This window comes from Ambystoma mexicanum, chromosome 6q, assembly GCF_040938575.1.
Source record: "Ambystoma mexicanum isolate Mex_15411 chromosome 6q, UKY_AmexF1_1, whole genome shotgun sequence".
NCBI lineage: Eukaryota > Metazoa > Chordata > Amphibia > Caudata > Ambystomatidae > Ambystoma > Ambystoma mexicanum.
The window spans coordinates 917,832,711-917,849,980 of record NC_090937.1 but is presented as its reverse complement, the minus strand read 5'-3'; the positions used below and the strand labels follow the sequence as shown (position 1 = coordinate 917,849,980).

The 17,270-nt window shown below is 45.3% G+C and overlaps 1 protein-coding gene across 1 annotated transcript in view; it reads left to right on the top strand.

Annotated features, from left to right (window-relative positions):
• The window catches only part of HPGD (15-hydroxyprostaglandin dehydrogenase), a 541,068-nt gene that overhangs the window by 247,242 nt on the left and 276,556 nt on the right, over positions 1 to 17,270 (top strand). The window lies entirely within an intron of this gene.

Below are 17,270 nucleotides of genomic sequence, written 5' to 3'. Positions count from 1 at the left end.
TTTGTCGCAACATCCTTTTGGTGGACATTATTCCTAGGTGTCCTTCGTTTGCAAGCTCAAGGACCCTTTTCCTCAGGGTCTGAGGAATCACTAATTTGGTTCCCTTGAGTAACAGTCCTTCCTCTGTTTTGGCGAGCTCCTCTTTTACGGCCAGTAAACATGTGATGTCTTGTTTAGTTTCATCTCCTACATTCTCTTTGAGTTGCTTTGCATGTTTCCAGCGACCCGTCTCGAGGCATCTCATGATGATCTGTATTGCTTGGTCTGAATTGGTTTCTCTGGCTATATGTTCCATGTCCAAACCTTGCGGGGCATTTTCTTGGACCACATACATGATGTATTGGTCCGCAGTGGACGGGTCTGGGCTGCAATCTTGGCTGGGGTGACGCGATAGAAAGTCTGCTGGATGTTGTTCTTTCCCCGGCCGATGGATGATGTCAAAATGGTAGTCTTGCAGCCAGAGGGCCCATCAAGCTATCCTTTGAGGCATTTTGGCATGAGCATTGCCGTAAATGAACAGTAACGCCTGCTGGTCTGGGACTATTGTGAACGGTTTTCCATAGAGAAATAAGTGGAAGTGCTCACATGCCCAAACTACAGCCAAACCTTCCTTTTCGGCTTGTGAGTATGCTTGCTCAGTTTTTGAGAGGCTGCGACTTGGATAGGATACAACATGTATGGCTTGACCATCTTTGCGATCAAGTTGAGTCAAAATGGCCCCTAGGCCAACTGGGCTCGCATCCACAATTAGTTCTGTGTGCCTCTGTGGGTCGAAATGATGATTTTGAATGCTTGTTGGCACTCGTCTGACCATCTGAATTCTGCGTTGAGTTTGGTGAGGGCTCTCAGAGGTGCACTGACTGATGCAAAATCATTTATGTATCTTGTGCAATAACTTGCTAGGCCCAGAAATGATCGCAGATCAGTGACAGAGGTTGGTGGTGTGGTGTTTGTGAGGGCACTGACCTTCTCGGGATCGGGTGTCATTCCACTCTCAGAGAAGATGTGTCCGAAAAATCGTAGTGTTGTTTTCCTAAACTCACATTTATCCTTGTTCAGAGTGAGATGTGCTTCCTCCAGTGCCATGCACACCCGCATGAGTGTGTCATCGTGCTGTTCTTGAGTTTGCCCAAAGACTAAAATGTCGTCGCTATAGTTCAGACAATTGGGCACATGTTTTATTATGTTATGAATTTCTGACTGAAACATTTCTGCTGCTGAAGAGACTCCGAAGCTGAGTCTTTTGTATCTATAGAGACCCAGGTGAGTAGCAAATGTGGTGATGTACCTGGATCTTTTGTGGAGTTCTAATTGATGGTACCCCTTAATGAGGTCCAGTTTTGAAAAAACTGTGGCTCCATTGAGCAGATGTACCATATCCGTGATCCGAGGAGATTGATGACGTTGTCTTAAAATCGCTTTATTTGGTCTCCGCATGTCCACACAAATGTGAATGTCTGGGGAGTCCTTTTTTGGTACGGGTACTATGGGGGACACCCAAGGGGTAGGGCCTTCCACAGGTTCAATTATGTCCGCTTCTAGGAGTTTGATCAGTTAATTTTCTACCTGTTTTTGTATGTTAATAGGAATTCCTCGGTAGTGCTGTGCTACAGGTGTGATGTTGTTGTCTATGTATAGCTCAATTTGTCTGTCCTTCAATTTTCCTAGTCCTTTGAATAGTGCAGGGAAAACTTGGTCAATGCTTGCAGTGGGATCCAGATGCTTGTGCATCATGAGTCTGTACAGAACATGTATTAGTCGCATGTCGATGGCAGATTTATAACTAAGGATGCATCCACTGTCTGTGGCGGCTTCCAGAACGTGCATGGGTATTTCTTTTACGTGATCTTTGTATCTACATGATGCCATGAAGAAGCCTTTACACGCTAGTGGTGTCTTGGAGCCATATGGAAAAATGAGCGCTCTGGCTGGCTGCAGGCGTGGTGCATTTGGCAGGTTGTTATATACCTCTTTGCTGACCACGTTGACCGTGGCTCCCGTGTCCACCAGGAATTCAGCAGCCACCTTGTTGACTTGAATTATGAGCGAAGGGCTGTTCTCTTTCGCGGTGGGGTTCCCTAGTGCATAGAGGTAGCCTTTCACCCTTGGTTCTCCTTTTCGTGGTTTCACTTCATTCCTGGGATTGTCCTCTGAAGAGGCGCTAGAGATATTGTCTGATTATGATTGTTCCACCAAGCACCTGACGTATCTCCGAGGACGCCTCCTTCGCCCTGAGGATGCAGACTTGTTGTCTCTCCATTCCTGTGATGCCCTTGGTTGTCTCCGATCCGATGGTTCTTCGCGATGCCTGCGTCGTGTCGAGTCATTCTGGTGGTGTGAGTCGCGACTGGCACTTGGACGTCTCAGCTCTCTTTCTGGTGTGGAACGTCTGTTTCTTCCACTTCCCCGCATTTTGCTACGATATATGAAACATACAGCCTTATAATGATTTTCCCTCCCACATGCAGAGCAGATTTGACCCATGGCGGGGCACGTGCCTTCATGTGGGTATTCATGTCCGCAACGATAGCAGAACGGGTCTGTGTTCCCTTTTGGGGTGTTCTCAAGTTTATGTAGAATCTCATGCTTCCCGTGGGTGATGGTGATGCCTTCAAGACCTTCCACCTGTGCCGTCAGCGCCGCCTCTGATCGGGCCAGGCGTAGGATCTCTTCAAGGTTTCATGGCGTTTGCAATAGTTGTTTCCTGAAATCACTGCTTTCACACCCTACTATAATTTGTGAGCGAAGTGCCTCCTCATTTGAATACTTGTTGAAGTCACAGTGCTTCATTTTGACTCTTAGTCTCATTACGAACGCATCCATTGTCTCACCTTTCAATTGTTTTGTGGTATGGAAGACGTGCCGTTCATAGTCCACATTGGTGTGCGGCGTGAAATAGTCGGTGAGGGTCACTTTTAAGTTGGTGTAGGTGTCTATATTATCTTCGGGAATTTCATCTAGAATGTCTCTTACGTTAGACTCTATGGCATGAGTGAGTAAGCTGTGTTTCCTTTCATCCTCCAGGGGGCCCACTGCTTTGAGACATACTTCAAAGTCCCTCAACCATTTCTTCCACCTGGGCCCCAATGTGCTGGTGTCACTGAGGTCAAAATTGGGGGGCAGTTGTGAAATGAGGCTGTCCGTCATACTTGTGCGCGCTAATCAGGCAGGAGTTAGTTGTACAGTTAGTGATTCTTCAGACAAATCATCCGGCATGACAAAGGGTTTACAGCCGTGCACTTACTATTTGTTGCAGTATCTATGCCTCTTCTCAGTATCTGTCTTGCTTTACCCATTCTGATTGCTGCCTGTGCAGTTGATTGCAGGGTCTTTTAGTTGAAAGAGACGTGGGGAGCCGATGCGCTCCACCCACGCGAGTTTCCGCCTTGATGCGAGGCGAGATGAGAGGAGAAAAAAAAAAGATTTTTCTTTTCAAGCCGTGGGGAGCCAATGTGCTCCACCCACCTGCGTTGCCGCCCGTAGCAGGATTCCTTTTACGTGTGGGGAGCCGCTGTTCTCCACCCACATATGCCACTGCTTTTTCTTGGCGGGAACGCTGTGGGGAGCTGATGCACTCCAACCACACGTATCCGTCGTTGGCGGGAGTATGCGAGTGACGGCCTACCTTCACGCGGGGAGCCAATGCGCTCCACCCACCGCTGTCTTTCCTCCCGGATGTGGGGAGCTGCCTCGCTCTACTCACGGGCCAACTCTGTTGACGGGTATGATCCGCCCGGAATGCAGGGAGCTGACGCGCTCCACCTGCAGAGTGTGCTGTTGGCGAGTACTTGCGGTACCCCGCCCGGAATCCTGACGAGGATTGTGGCTGGCAGGGAGCCTTCTCACTCCCACCCGCCTTACCTTTACCGTTGCGCTTTGACAGGGCCACAGCCTGCCGCTCGTCCGACACTTGATGTGACACGAGCATGAAAACGCCGGAATGGTAGCTGTTGTGGCGTTGATTCTTCCGCCTCGTCACCAGTGTCAAGAGGTGGATCAGTCTAACGCAGGCTCCGACACCGTGATCTGGGGGCGGTTCCAAATAACGGACGGATGCAGGGAGACTTGATCAAAACACGTCTTTATTCAAATACAGCTTCTCAGGAACTGCCTGAGTCAAACACATCCCGTCCCTCCCCTTCCCCTTCCCGTTGCCCCGTGTTCCTCTCCGCGTGACAACGGAGATAGTGAAGACATCACAGGAAGGATTACACAGGCAGATGATGGAACTAGAAGAATTTGCTATGTGCCTCAGCAAATATTCTTAAATTCATCTGGTCTTACATATCCGAGTTGTTGGATTTAGACTTTATGTTGCACACTTTCAATGATGAGCTGATGGCGAGTGAGTTCTTGCAGCTGCCTATGTTCCCCCAGGGTAGGGATGAGGAATCAACACTGGGAGCATCTGGTAGCACTGCCGATGAGAAGTTGTGTATCTCCCAACTGTTATCGACTGCTGGGAACAAGAAAGAGCTAGCATGGGTTTAGCCCTTATTGAGATCATCGTTAACATGAAATTAGATAAGAGTTCAAACTAGCTATACCCGATGAAGGATCTTGTGATTTTATTGTGGAATTCATGCGGCTACCATAACCTCTTTAAGTGGTTGGCTTCTCTTCCCTCCCCTATCAGCAGGAGCCTCAATATGCAGTGAGCAGTTCCTGCTCTCTTCCTACTGCTGCAACCTTGCAGGGCCTCTGGCGGGAGTAGCCATGCACGGCCACCTTCAGGTGTTCCTCCTCTATTCGCTGGAGTCCTACTGAGTTACCACAGAGCTGTATGCCGCTTCCCAGGCATTGGGTAAACACTACACCAAAGCAAGTTCTGTAGGTAGCCAACAACGTGCAGCATCCCACAACTCAAATCTTACTAGCTAGCACTCAGTGGCATTGGGTGCAGTCATGCAAGATTCAAGTTCGCAGGTATAACGAGCAGCTCTCGGTTCACAGTTGTGGCTCCTGCAGATGGCACTAAAGCACTAACCAGCCTGCTCATCCATGCAGCACAGTGGCCATAGGTGATCTAACAACTCTGTTTCAAGATCTGACACTCTCCAAAGTTCCAGGCTCTGTGATTCTTTCCGGCTCGGGACTCACAGTATCGATCAAGTCCTTCTGCGATCCCAGTGTGCCGGCACCAGGCTTGCCGGCCCTGGGGCTGAGCCCTCACTGTAGCGCTCCCCAGCAGTTCCTGTGTGCCTACTTGCTGCCAACCATATGATCCAGCAGGCATCTCGGGTGCGGATGTCCCTTTCCGCTCCTCGCCGTCGCTTGGGTACCTGCATTCATACGCAGTGCTGCATACATTCAATCATGGGCAGGTGCTGGGTTCAGGCATACATGCATAATGCCAATCCCGCATCCACACAACAGCAGGGATAGCTGGTCCGGCAGCAAGGATGCCACTCCACCAGTGCCAGCAGCAAACCACTCAGTCCTACCCATGGGTCCTCTCAGGGCGACTGTGCAGTGCCGCTAGCTGCCATCTTGAGGAGTTCCGTTAGGGACCAATTTGGTAGAAAACTGCCAGTTGAAGCAATGGAACAGACCACGACTCAGGCAGTGTATCACACCTCCCATGTAAAAGGCAGTGCTGGAATATTGGAGCGTTGGCATCTGGTATCACCTGAGCGGTCCTCGTTAGTGGGAGATCAAACGCCAAAGTCAAAGACTGCAGCTCCCTTATTTGTCTCCTGGCAGTCTCCACACCAGAAGCCACTCCAGTGATGTATACCTGTGTGTTGGCTGGTCACCCCGGGCCACCGCCGGCTCCCCTCCAACGTCTGCACAGGAGGCCCCCGGGTCTGGTACCACACAGGGGTGGCAGGCCGACTTCCAACATGGTGCGTGGGAGTCCGAAGCTCCCTGCGCCGGCCACCAATCTCTGGACTCCTGGGACCGAATGTCACCGGAGACACAGGGAATTGAGCCGCAGATGCTCCACAGCTTTCTACTGTGCAGTAGTTCCTGCTGCATTCACATCCAACAGGAGGATTTCCCAAGGATATATTCGTCCCCGGCAGAGCTGATGAGACTCACGACCTGACTCCTTCTTTGCAGACTCACTCCACCCCACTGTAATAGAACAGTGTGGTGTTGGGTAAATGATATGGATTGTAATTGGAAAGTGGTTTGTGGAAGAAGTATGTATAGTTGATGGGGGTTGTGTGATACAATGTTTGTAGTGTTATGGGTTGGAGAGTGATGCTGTCATAGGATAAGGAGGAATGGTGTGCTGTAATGGAAAAGAGTGTGATTGCCACCATGGAATGAGGGAGTGGGAGATATGATAGACTGTAGTATGAATGGACAGTTTAGGATAATACACAGTATAGTTATGTTATTACAATTGTTACATAAATGCCACATTAATATACTTATTTTGTAGAAATGGAAGAGTTTTATTTCTTCAGTGGTTTTCTTTGGTAATGTTTTTTCCGTACATGTAAAAGAAAGGTTGTTGGCAAGTGTCAGCATTCTGCACTGCTATAAGTAGTAGGACATGGCATTCACTATGGAAGCAGAAGTAATTTTGAAAGCAATACTAAGTATTGTGATGGCTGCTGCAGTGAAGAATCTTTTGCAGAAAACCACTTGCATTCGAAGTGAAATAAAAGGGAAGGTTATATAATACATTTGAATATGAAGGTGTACTATAGCTTTGACAGAAGGTAGGTCATTTAAAAAAAAAGATGTAATTATACGTTGTACTGTAGGTTGATAATTGAGGTATTTTTAATTATGTAACTGTTCCCTGGTATAAGTGGTATTACATATAGCAGGCACTATGTAAGCAGAGGTAGTTTTAAAAGCACCAATGAAGTAGTGGGATAGGTACTGCAGTGAAGCATTTTCTGTAGTAGAGAAAAGCAGCTGTAGTTGAAGTGAAGTTAAAGGCAAGGTTGTATAATACAGTGTAATATGAAGATCTGTCATAGTTGATAAAAGGGATGTCCTTTAAAAAAAATGTCATTATTTGTTATACTCTAGCTTGATAATTGCATTATGGAATGTTGCCCTTGTATAAGTAGTAGCACATGTACCAGTCACTATGCAAGTAGAAGACATTTTTAAAATCACTAATGAGCTAATGGGATGGGCGCTGCAGTGAAGCATGTTTTGTGGCACAGAACATCAGTTATTCTTAAAGTTATATTAAAAAAAGTGTGGGATACAATATTACTTTGGAAAATCAAAACATACCTGTAGTATGTCTTCTTAGATGTGCATTGTGGAATGTAGATCGTACCGATTCTGGAAATGGAAATCTGTAAATGTTTGGAACAAATGCACTCTCAGAGTTGAAAGATACATATGAACTGTTGAAGGTGAGAGAGATAAATGTAGGGTTTGTAGATGTGATTGGTGTGTGACTGAATGTAGCCAATCAGGGAGTGTTACAGAGATGAGTTTACAAAGGGAAGAAGGGCTGCCCTATGCCCTGACGTCCATGGACATATGTCACTGTTCACGGATAGATTGCATGTGCTATCCAGGCTCTTTCAGCATACCCTGCAGGGAAAGAGGACTGCAGAGATTGTGGACATTTCCAGGGGTCGACTGGCCCGTAGGGAACTCTGGAGATTTCCTGGTAGGCCTCTGCACCCTTGGCCTCTTTTGTGTGGTATTTCCAAATTTTCTCATAGGAAAAGCATTGGGCTTGCTGAAAATATGTAATATGGGGCCACTTTGAACATTATTTCCAGGGCCTCTTTTAGCAATTGCGGTACCGTTATTAGCTCTAAAGTCCCTTAATGGGTCCCTTCCATAACGCATGGTAAAACCAGGCGTTAAGGAAGGGACCCGCTAAGGGACCTCGGAATAGGGTGTTAAGGGATTACCGGCACCGGTGTCCTTACCGGTGCCGGTAATCCCTTACCACCTACCTCGTAATGAGGCCCAATGTTTTTTTTCTCACAAATTTCGCAGACAAGTGTGAGAAAGATCTAAACTTTATTACATCAGTTGAATAAACAAGTTGGAATGTGAATTAAAGCTCTTTGTGCATTTCTGCGAGATTTTAGAATGTCCTCTCTTGAAAATGATAATATACAACATGGAGTGATCATGTCCCTAGTTCTTTATTTACAGTAGATATTTATTTTTACCATTCGCCATTGGCTGAAGCCAATGCTGGTCTAAGTACACAAGCGCAGAGATTAGACACAGTAATCCTCTGGGATTACTGGAAAGAGGAAGTGGGCCTGAGCCTAATGGATCTGTCCATCCTTAACGGTAATAAACAATGGACAGTTGTCAGAAAGCATATATCATTACAGGAGTGGAGGACCTATGTCCTGAGCTGAAGAAACAAGATCAGAAGCACTCCACCAAGGAGAATCCCCACCCTCTTCAGGTTACCCTCTACCGGATGTACAGTGGAAAACATCACGTACGATTCATGAACATTTAATGGGACTTCTAATTCCTATGAAAGGATCTATTGTTTGGCGGGAGGTGTGATAAACGTGTTGGAAGGCCTACGCAGAGGTTTTCGTAATTGCACTATTCAGAGGAGAAGAATTTGGACATTGCATTTGGAGTTGTCCAGGAAATCGACAAATGTTTCATAAAACTTCGTGTTAATGTATGCAGGGTTGTCTTTTTCTGTGTCACTACTGTATAAAAAGTTGCCTTGGTAACAATTACTGTGTTCTGCATCTATGTAAAACACAGAGTTTTGGCTTAGGCCTTTCATAATAAATGAAAATAATGCTGATCCCCTATAAAATCTCATTTGTTTGTTTTAGCTATTAGGTGGCACTTTGGTGCAACCTTGGATCTAAAACTATTGGCATAGGAATACAGATAAAAGGAAAGTGGAATGTGAGGAGGGATACAGCCTGCAGGGGCTCTTTGGCTTTTCAGCCACCCATTGACTGTCAATGACCATGATATTCCCTATCGCCTATTGCCACTTTCAACCATTACCCTCCCGACCCAACAATACACCCTCCAGAGATCTCCTTGAGCTAGCTTTATTGCACAGTAACATCAACATGTGTGCTGTTCTGGGACTTCCATTGTTTTTTCTTAGCAGTTTTTTTATTCTGCCAGGTAAAGGCTCAATTGCAGTTGTAAAGGCAAAACTGTTGACTTTGCCAATGCTTGTTTTACAGCATTTCATGCCAGATTCCATCCGCTTCTAAGGTGGTCATTACGAGTTAGGCGGTAAGGGGTTAACGGCGCCGGAAAAGGTGCCAGAGCCGTCAACCCCTTACCGCCTCATTACGAGTTCTGCTTGCGGGGCCCGCTAAGACCACCTGGTAAAACGCCTGGTCCCGCGAGCAGACCAGGGTGCTAACAACGGGCCCGTTATTAACGAGCCTGATGTTGGCACCCTCCCCATTCCCATTGAGCACTATAGGGACTCGAATGGGAATGGGGATGGGTTCCTTGAATGAGGAATTACCGAGCCCTCCAAGGTCGGAATGGGCTGGTAATTCCTCATTCAAGGAACCCGGACCCGGTAACCGGCAAGGGGGTATCCATGGCGCTAATAGCGGCATGGTTACCTCCTAACTCGTAATGACCTCCTAAGTGCTGCAAGGATGCAGGGCTGCCACATACCTATAACTGCGGGTTACACAGTGATCTTGGAGGATACTGATTAAGTTGCTGAGGTCTCGGACCAGGTAGCTATTGCAGGACTCAATTGCAGTTAGATTGTTGTCCTCTCTAATGGCAGGAGTCTTTTTTTTAAAGTCCAAGCCGCACATAGGTCATTAACTAAAAGGCTATGCTACTGGAATGTTTGCAAAAGGCCGTTATGTACTTAACATCGCTGTTGTGAACACCAAAGGCAAACAAATGGCTTTTTTGTCAAATTCATGTTACTGTTAGCAGGGTACATAGAAACGAGCCACAAGTCCCTCGAGGTAGTGATATGAATATGCAATTATTCTTTCCATCAAAGGGCTATCATGCACTGTTTCTGATAGCAGCCCACTCAAGTAATCACTGAACGCAATTGTCGTTGAGAACTGATGCACGTCCAGAAAAAGTTCCAAAGGTCGTCGCAAAAGTCACGGTACCGCAGTTAACATCAAACTGTGAACTTCGTCGTCCTGTTTTTGCTTATAACGAGCTCAGCCAAAGCCGCCAAACAGCAGGTAAATACGAGTGACACGGGCCCAAGAAATCACAGCATGTTATAATGTGCCGGAAAGACCGTAACGCCTTGTCGTTTTATTGTACATGTATGAAGCCGGTATAAGCACGTTTTACATCAATAACAGACTTTAGGCCTGGCCCTAGGATCAAAATGTATTTAAGGTAGCAAGTGGTAGAATGAAAATAGCATGCTCATTTGAATATAACTGAACTATGAATTGGGCATACTTGTCAGGTTGACCCATTTCACGAGGATCACATTCAGCCAGTCTCCCACAGCGGAATTCTGGGTTTTGTAGGCTCTCTGCGTCTATTAAATGTGAAGCTTACAGTCGCAGACATGCCGACTGGACTCAATGAAGGGAACCCCTATGATATGCCGCTGTAGCACTCCACTGCTATAGAAGAAATCACTGAAAAACCTTAGTTCATGAAAAGATTACATTTTTAAGTAGCCAACTTTCAGTACTTTAAGTTAAAAGCCTCAGAACTTGAACTGAAATTTATTTTGGGTTTTGGTTTAAACAAAAGAAAACGCAATACAAATTCTTCCGTTAAGGCTTCTAATAACCTTACTTCCAGGGCACTCATTGCATTGCTGATGTCATACACTATGCTACAATTGATATCATTGATGTAATCACTAATGAAATTCTGTATGACAACACAAATTACTTCCTGAATGACTTCACAAATATGTCATCAATGGAGTACTCTCAAAGAAAGTTCTGATAATATGTGAAACAGTACACCTGTAGCCAAGGTGCCTTCAATGGACCTCAACAGCTGTAGAGAATTTCTCTAATCCTTCGGACCCTTTGGGGGAGCATACGACTGCGATTGGAATGTTTACATTATATTACTGATGACATCACATATGAAATTAATTTTGATGAAAGTCCTGACAAGGGGTTGTGTTTAGAATGTTTATAACGCGATCTGAATAACACCTGGCCTAGTAGGACCGTTGTCTGTCGTCCCTCTGTTTCCCCTCCCTTGCCTCGTCGCGCCTTGAAACACTTGTGTATAGGTGCGTTATAAATGCCATATCATATCATATGTCAGGGGTGATCGGGAGACCTATCATGAACTACTTAATCTATTAAAGAATGCACTCATCTAAACAAAACATTATATTGAAGTGTTGTTGTTAATACAGGAACCTAATCATACTTAAACATACGCAAAGGCTGCACCATGCACCGTAGAAGTACATTATTTATAATCTTGTAATTCCTTTTTCCTTTCAAACCTATCCTAATTTCAAAATTCTTTACCACATAGCCGGTCCTTGGTGGACATGGCCACTTTATCCCCATTGGTCACCCCTCGTGGTCATGAGCAGTAGCCAGATTGCCTGGGTCATGACCTTATGCTATGATCCAGACAATCTTGCAACTGCCCATGGCAACAGGCTATACCTCAGTCCCCGAAGGTATATCACTATTTTTGGTGCCTCAATCATGACACTTGTCAAAAAAGTGTCAAAATGTACGTACATACAATAGTCCCCACTTGACAAAATCCATTCAAGGTTGGGTCTCTAATCTTTCTGAAAACGTGTGTACACGTTCGTCAAACAGCAACAAAGTTATAAGCCATCTAAACATGTTGAGGCCCACCTCTGATTTATTCCCCTCTTGACAAAATCCCACCGAACTTTGCTAAAACATTTATAACTAGATCTAAAAAAAATGTGCAAACTTTTAAGCAGATTCGTCAAATGGCACCACATTTATAAAACATTCCAATATTTTGGGACCCCGCATCTAATTTTGTTCCCTCTTGACAGAACAGCACCACACTTGTCAAAACATTCAGAATCGGTCTAGAATGGAATTCTGAAATTTCATGCAGTGTCATTAAGTGGCACCAAAGTTATAACATCCAAAAACTGGCTGGTTAGCATTGTAATCTAATCAGAAATTCCAAGATGATGTCATAGATGATGTGATTAGTGATGTCATCAGGGATGATATCTGTGGTGTCAATATGATGGTCATAGGCTGCACAACAGGGGCGTGAAGTTAAGGTGGCTTTAGTTGAATTTCACGGGTTTTGTTGCATTACGTTCTCACTTTAACTCCCCTGCAACTAAAGTTTTTTCCTTGAATATCTACATACACAAAAACACACACAGATAGAAAGAGAGAGCTCTTGCGATTGCAAATTTGTGACCTTTCATATCCTAATTTATCGATCACTGAAGGGTGATGGGATAAGGAGAGGAAACCCTGTGTAGCCCTGCCTCATTTTTCAAACTCTGACTTAAAATATATGTATGCATGTCTCCACCTTGATTAGCTCAATCTTAATATCCAATATTTATTTCTGCAAACATCTTTTAATTCTACTTTCTTTTTAGTTTTATTTTGGGCATTAACCCCTTTTTTTCTCCAAAACACTGTCCCATCGTGGGGTCTACTCCTTCCTCCCTTTACAGTTATCTAACGCTGCTCAGGCCACTGCCTTTGTTTTAATGTCACAATCCTTAGCCATTTTTGTAACAAAAATGCCAAATCCCATGCCAGATTTCCCAGTTTAGTAATGAAAAATTGACACAGCTCTTCTTGTGGCAAATTCAGCTTGGGTTTAAAGAGTTGAGATTGTATACAGGCCTTCTCCAGTTATCGTCATTTTTTCAGACGCGATCTAGCTCATCTATCTGATCTGCTCAAACCATTTTCACCACCTTGGATGACTAGGAGTTAATATGATCAAGCACCCATAGGGCTTTCATGAACTGGGCTTGGATCTGGATGATGTCTTAATGAAATCTGAACCTTTTCCAGTCAACAACTTCCTACGCTTTTGGTGCCAAAGGAACATAGCACTGCCAGATCGACCGAAGCAGGGAACAGCAGTGTCGAGTACTGGCAAAGAAACAGGAGCCTGCGGGCTTCACAAGTGATAGCTGCCCTTTGTTTACAGATCTGGCTTTCGCTGGCACACCTGTGGACACCATAAACGCTCATTACCAGCTGCACGCCCTGGGGAGGTAGGTCTTTACTGTTGCTTTTTAATTTAATTTCCTATGGAAATGTATTTTCCTTGTGCAAACGCGCATGCACTTTTCGTTTTTCTAAAATGTCGAGTAACCTGTATTTAATTAATCTAAACTGGTGGCGAAGCGTCCAATCACAGACATGTTAGCATTTCAGGTCTTCCCTCTGCCCTAGATGATAAAGAACACGTGACAGCCTGTTATTGTGTTGCATGCACAATCCAGTGTAGTTTGCTATGAAACTAAGAAGCATTGACCTATAATCCGCATTGGCAAATGCCTGAGCAGAAGGGCAGCTCAATGATCTGTGCTTTTGCATTGTCACCCGGGAGAGCTGAGCATCTCATATTAACCAATGGATTTAGATTAGCCCACTTAGAAGATAAAAGAGAGCCAAAGCAAACTCCCCATCAGTGCAAATGTACCTTAATATGTAGAAATGTACCTGAGTAACTATCAACTATGGGGAAAAATGCTACCAAAGGGATTCAGTCACATCTGACAGAAAGTGAGAGCGAGCAAAGCTCCAATTGTCTAGGATGAGAATCTGAGCCAATATGTGGCATATTTTCCCTTGACCCATGTACAATTATCTGTGGCATATGGGTATCTTTTAACCAATTTGACCTCTTGGAAGAAAGGTTGAGTCTTTTTCTCTAAGAGGCTATAATTTTCTGGTTTTCCATGTGGCCTGCGTAGGTAATGCCGACGGGCTAGACGTGAGCTCCAGGCCGCATTGTGAAGTTATCAAGTGTGGCATGTGGAGGAAGCCGACAAGCATTTGTTGTGGCGCAAGGTAGGTATGCAGGAGTGTGACAACACTGCCGTGAAATATGACTTTCGTCTTTCACTGTGATGATGTCATAGCAGGGAGTCATGATGATGACTGCAAAGCAATCTGAGCCCTCCATAGTCGCTAATTGCCCTCAATGGAACCTATATGCAAAAAGAAAGTGTTGACAATCGCCAGAAATTGACTCGTAGCAGCAGTTCCCCTACCTTACTCCAGAATGTTAATGGCATTAACTATTTTAATCAACTCACTATGGTGTACATAATTTAAAACCACACGCCTCTAGTTACAAAAGGATACGTTACCATGCTCATGCTTTTGTTTAGAGGAAGGGGACATGGTGATGATAGCCACCCCTGGTCTGTCGACTGAAAGCAGACAGAAAAGGGCAGGTAAGAGAGGGTTGCAAACAGGGTTTGACGTATAGGCAGGGTGTATGTATTTATTTATTTATTTTATATATTTTAACATTTATAGCAGAGCACCAAACTCTGAGGCATCAGGGGGCTAGTTAAAATTGATTTCATAGAGACGGACAATTGATTTCAAAGACTCGGTATCAAGCGGTAAAGTGCAGGACATAACGATTTAGCAAAACCTATTGCTGCCATCCAGGGGCATAAAGATTAAAGATTACGGTGGTGGACAGTATGTATGTAGAGTCAGGGTAATGTATTACAGATACATGTTACAAGTTACAGGCAGGGCAGACCTAGTGCGGCAATCCCAAGGCATAGAAATCACGTCACGCACTAAGAGTGCAAAGTCACATTCTGGTGATGCAATGATCGGTTACATGTTGCAAATTACGGCAGGGCAGACCTAGTGCGGCAATCCTGCAGATTCAAGTCAGGACAGCAAAACGCAACGATCACAAGCGGCATGCCCTTGTAGGGACAATGAAGACAGGCTGTCAGGCGTTGTGCAAGCTCCATTGTGAAAATAAGGGCATGCAGTACAGTGTTCAAGTGAAGGGCATGACTTTGCGACTAATATGAGAATGAGAACACATTACTAGTGCATGGGTCAGTGAAGTACATACCTTTGTGAGCCGAAACTTTAGAGGCCTACATGGCCCGGACAGACACAGACGGGCGAGAAGCCTTACCTGGCGGCCATCCCCGGCACAAGTGGCCCGGCTTTGCCTGCCAGCTGGGGGAGGCCGGGGATAAGGGAAACAGGCAACCAATTACTTTGCAAGTTGAGGGGCGCTCCTCCAGGCACACGAGCAGTGCTTGGTGATGAAAACAGTAGCAGCCATTTTAGCAGAGCGTCCAATGTCGATGCTCAGGGCTGGATGAAGGTGGATGTAACTGAAAGGAGGCCTGTCTCCCTCAACTCCTAGATGGTATGGAGGGGGACAGGGACAGACAGGCAAGAAGCCTTTCCCGGCAGACTTCCCCGGCACTGGTGACCCGGCTTCACCTGCTGGCTGCGGGAGGCCTGGGATAAGGGAAACGGGTAACCAATCACTTCTCTGGTCGAGGGGCACTCCTCCAGGCACACCAGCAGTGCTTGGTGATGAAAGCAGTGGCGATCATCTTAGCAGAGCGTCCATGTCGAGGCTCAATGCTGGATGCAGGTGGATGTAACTGAAAGGAGGCCTGTCCCCCTCATCTCCTACATGGTATGGAGGACGGGTACAGGCACAGACAGGCGAGAAGCCTTATCGGGCGGCCTTCCCTGGCACAAGTGACTAAACATCATCTGCCTGCTGGGAGAGGCCCAGGATAAGGGAAAAAGGCAACCAATCACTTCTCTGGTCGACGGGCACTCCTGCAGGCACATGAGCAGCACTTGGTGATGAAAACAGCAGCGGCCATTTTAGCAAAGCATCCATGTCAATGCTCGGGGCTGGATGCAGGTGGATGTAACTGAAAGGAGGCCTGTCTTCCTGAACTCCTAGAAGATATGGAGGAGGGGGACAGGTACAGACAGGCGAGAATACTAACCCAGCTGCCTTCCCCGGCACAAATTTCATCTGTCACATGATGTGCAGGAAACATTGTCATTCATGGAGACTTGAATTTGACCCAACTAATTTAAGGTAGCACACATGTTGTTGCCAACTCATAGGATTGTTTGTCCTTCTGATTAGTTCAGAACCCCACGCCACACCCCTTGCTTTGTTTGGAGCATTTCTCGCTGATATTTATGTAGTGGGACAAACCTCAACTTAGAAAATGCCAATTAAAATTGCCTAACCAATTAACATTGAATTGGAACTGGTTTTCATCCTAATGTATCGGGAGACCTTACAAACCTGAACTAATGGAATCTCATGTCAATAATATAGAACGTATTCTCTAACAAATGCATTATCATAGAAGCAAGGGATAATACTGAATATGAGCAAAATCGCTGGCAAAAAGTTCAAGGTCACACCACGTAAGTTAGTTGGTTCACTCCATAACTGCAGAAGTTAAAGAAGCAGAAAAAAACGACTAAAACATTCCTTGCACAAACACTACCTAACATTGGCAAAAAAATATTTTATCAGACATGCCAGGAAGTACAAATATCTCGTTATGCTGAAAAGAAAGTGATAGTTCCAAGAACAATTACAGGCTGCATAACCCCCCAAAACAGCCTCTACCGAGTAATCGGAGTACTCCAAAGCTCACGAGCTGTGACAAATTAGATTCTACCATCCCAATGCCTTTGTGATGAGATTACAATATTTTCTTTGATACAGTTAATAAAATACGCCAAGCCATCACCAATAATTTATACAAACCAACACTGGCAAATATACCTCTCAGAAAATCTACCTGCAATAGTTATGAAGTTCAGACACTTCAATTTTCTGTTGTTTTGATATGCAAATTGACTGAGATTATAAAAAGACATTTCTAGCAAACTGTCTGGTGCCCCATCTGATGGCGGCTGCCCGGAGATTCTTAGGGAGCTAGTCTGTGTCCCACCACTAGCTAGAACATTAAGAATGTTCACAATAACTATCTTATCTCAGGGACAGTCCCTATTGAATCTAAAATGGACCATGATACTCATTTTCTTAAATAGCAACAGGCTACCACAGGGAGCTGTTTAAGCACACGTTCATTGCAAACAAGCCCTTGTTGGCCAAACTGCTAGAACGTGTCATCACACAATATCTTCATAACTGTGTTGTGGCCCACTGCTTTCTCAACCCAGCCCAGAATGTTTTCTGTCCATTGCAGGAAATTGAGTTAGTGGTGACCTCCTGTCTTAATGGCCTTAAATAGGAGGCTGATGCTGTCCAAAACCTAGTGCTGCATGACAAGCCAGCGGCTTACAACACCATCACCAATCAATCCTACGCTCATGCGTGATGGATATAGCTATCAAACACTATGCCTTTTAGTGAATTGCCCA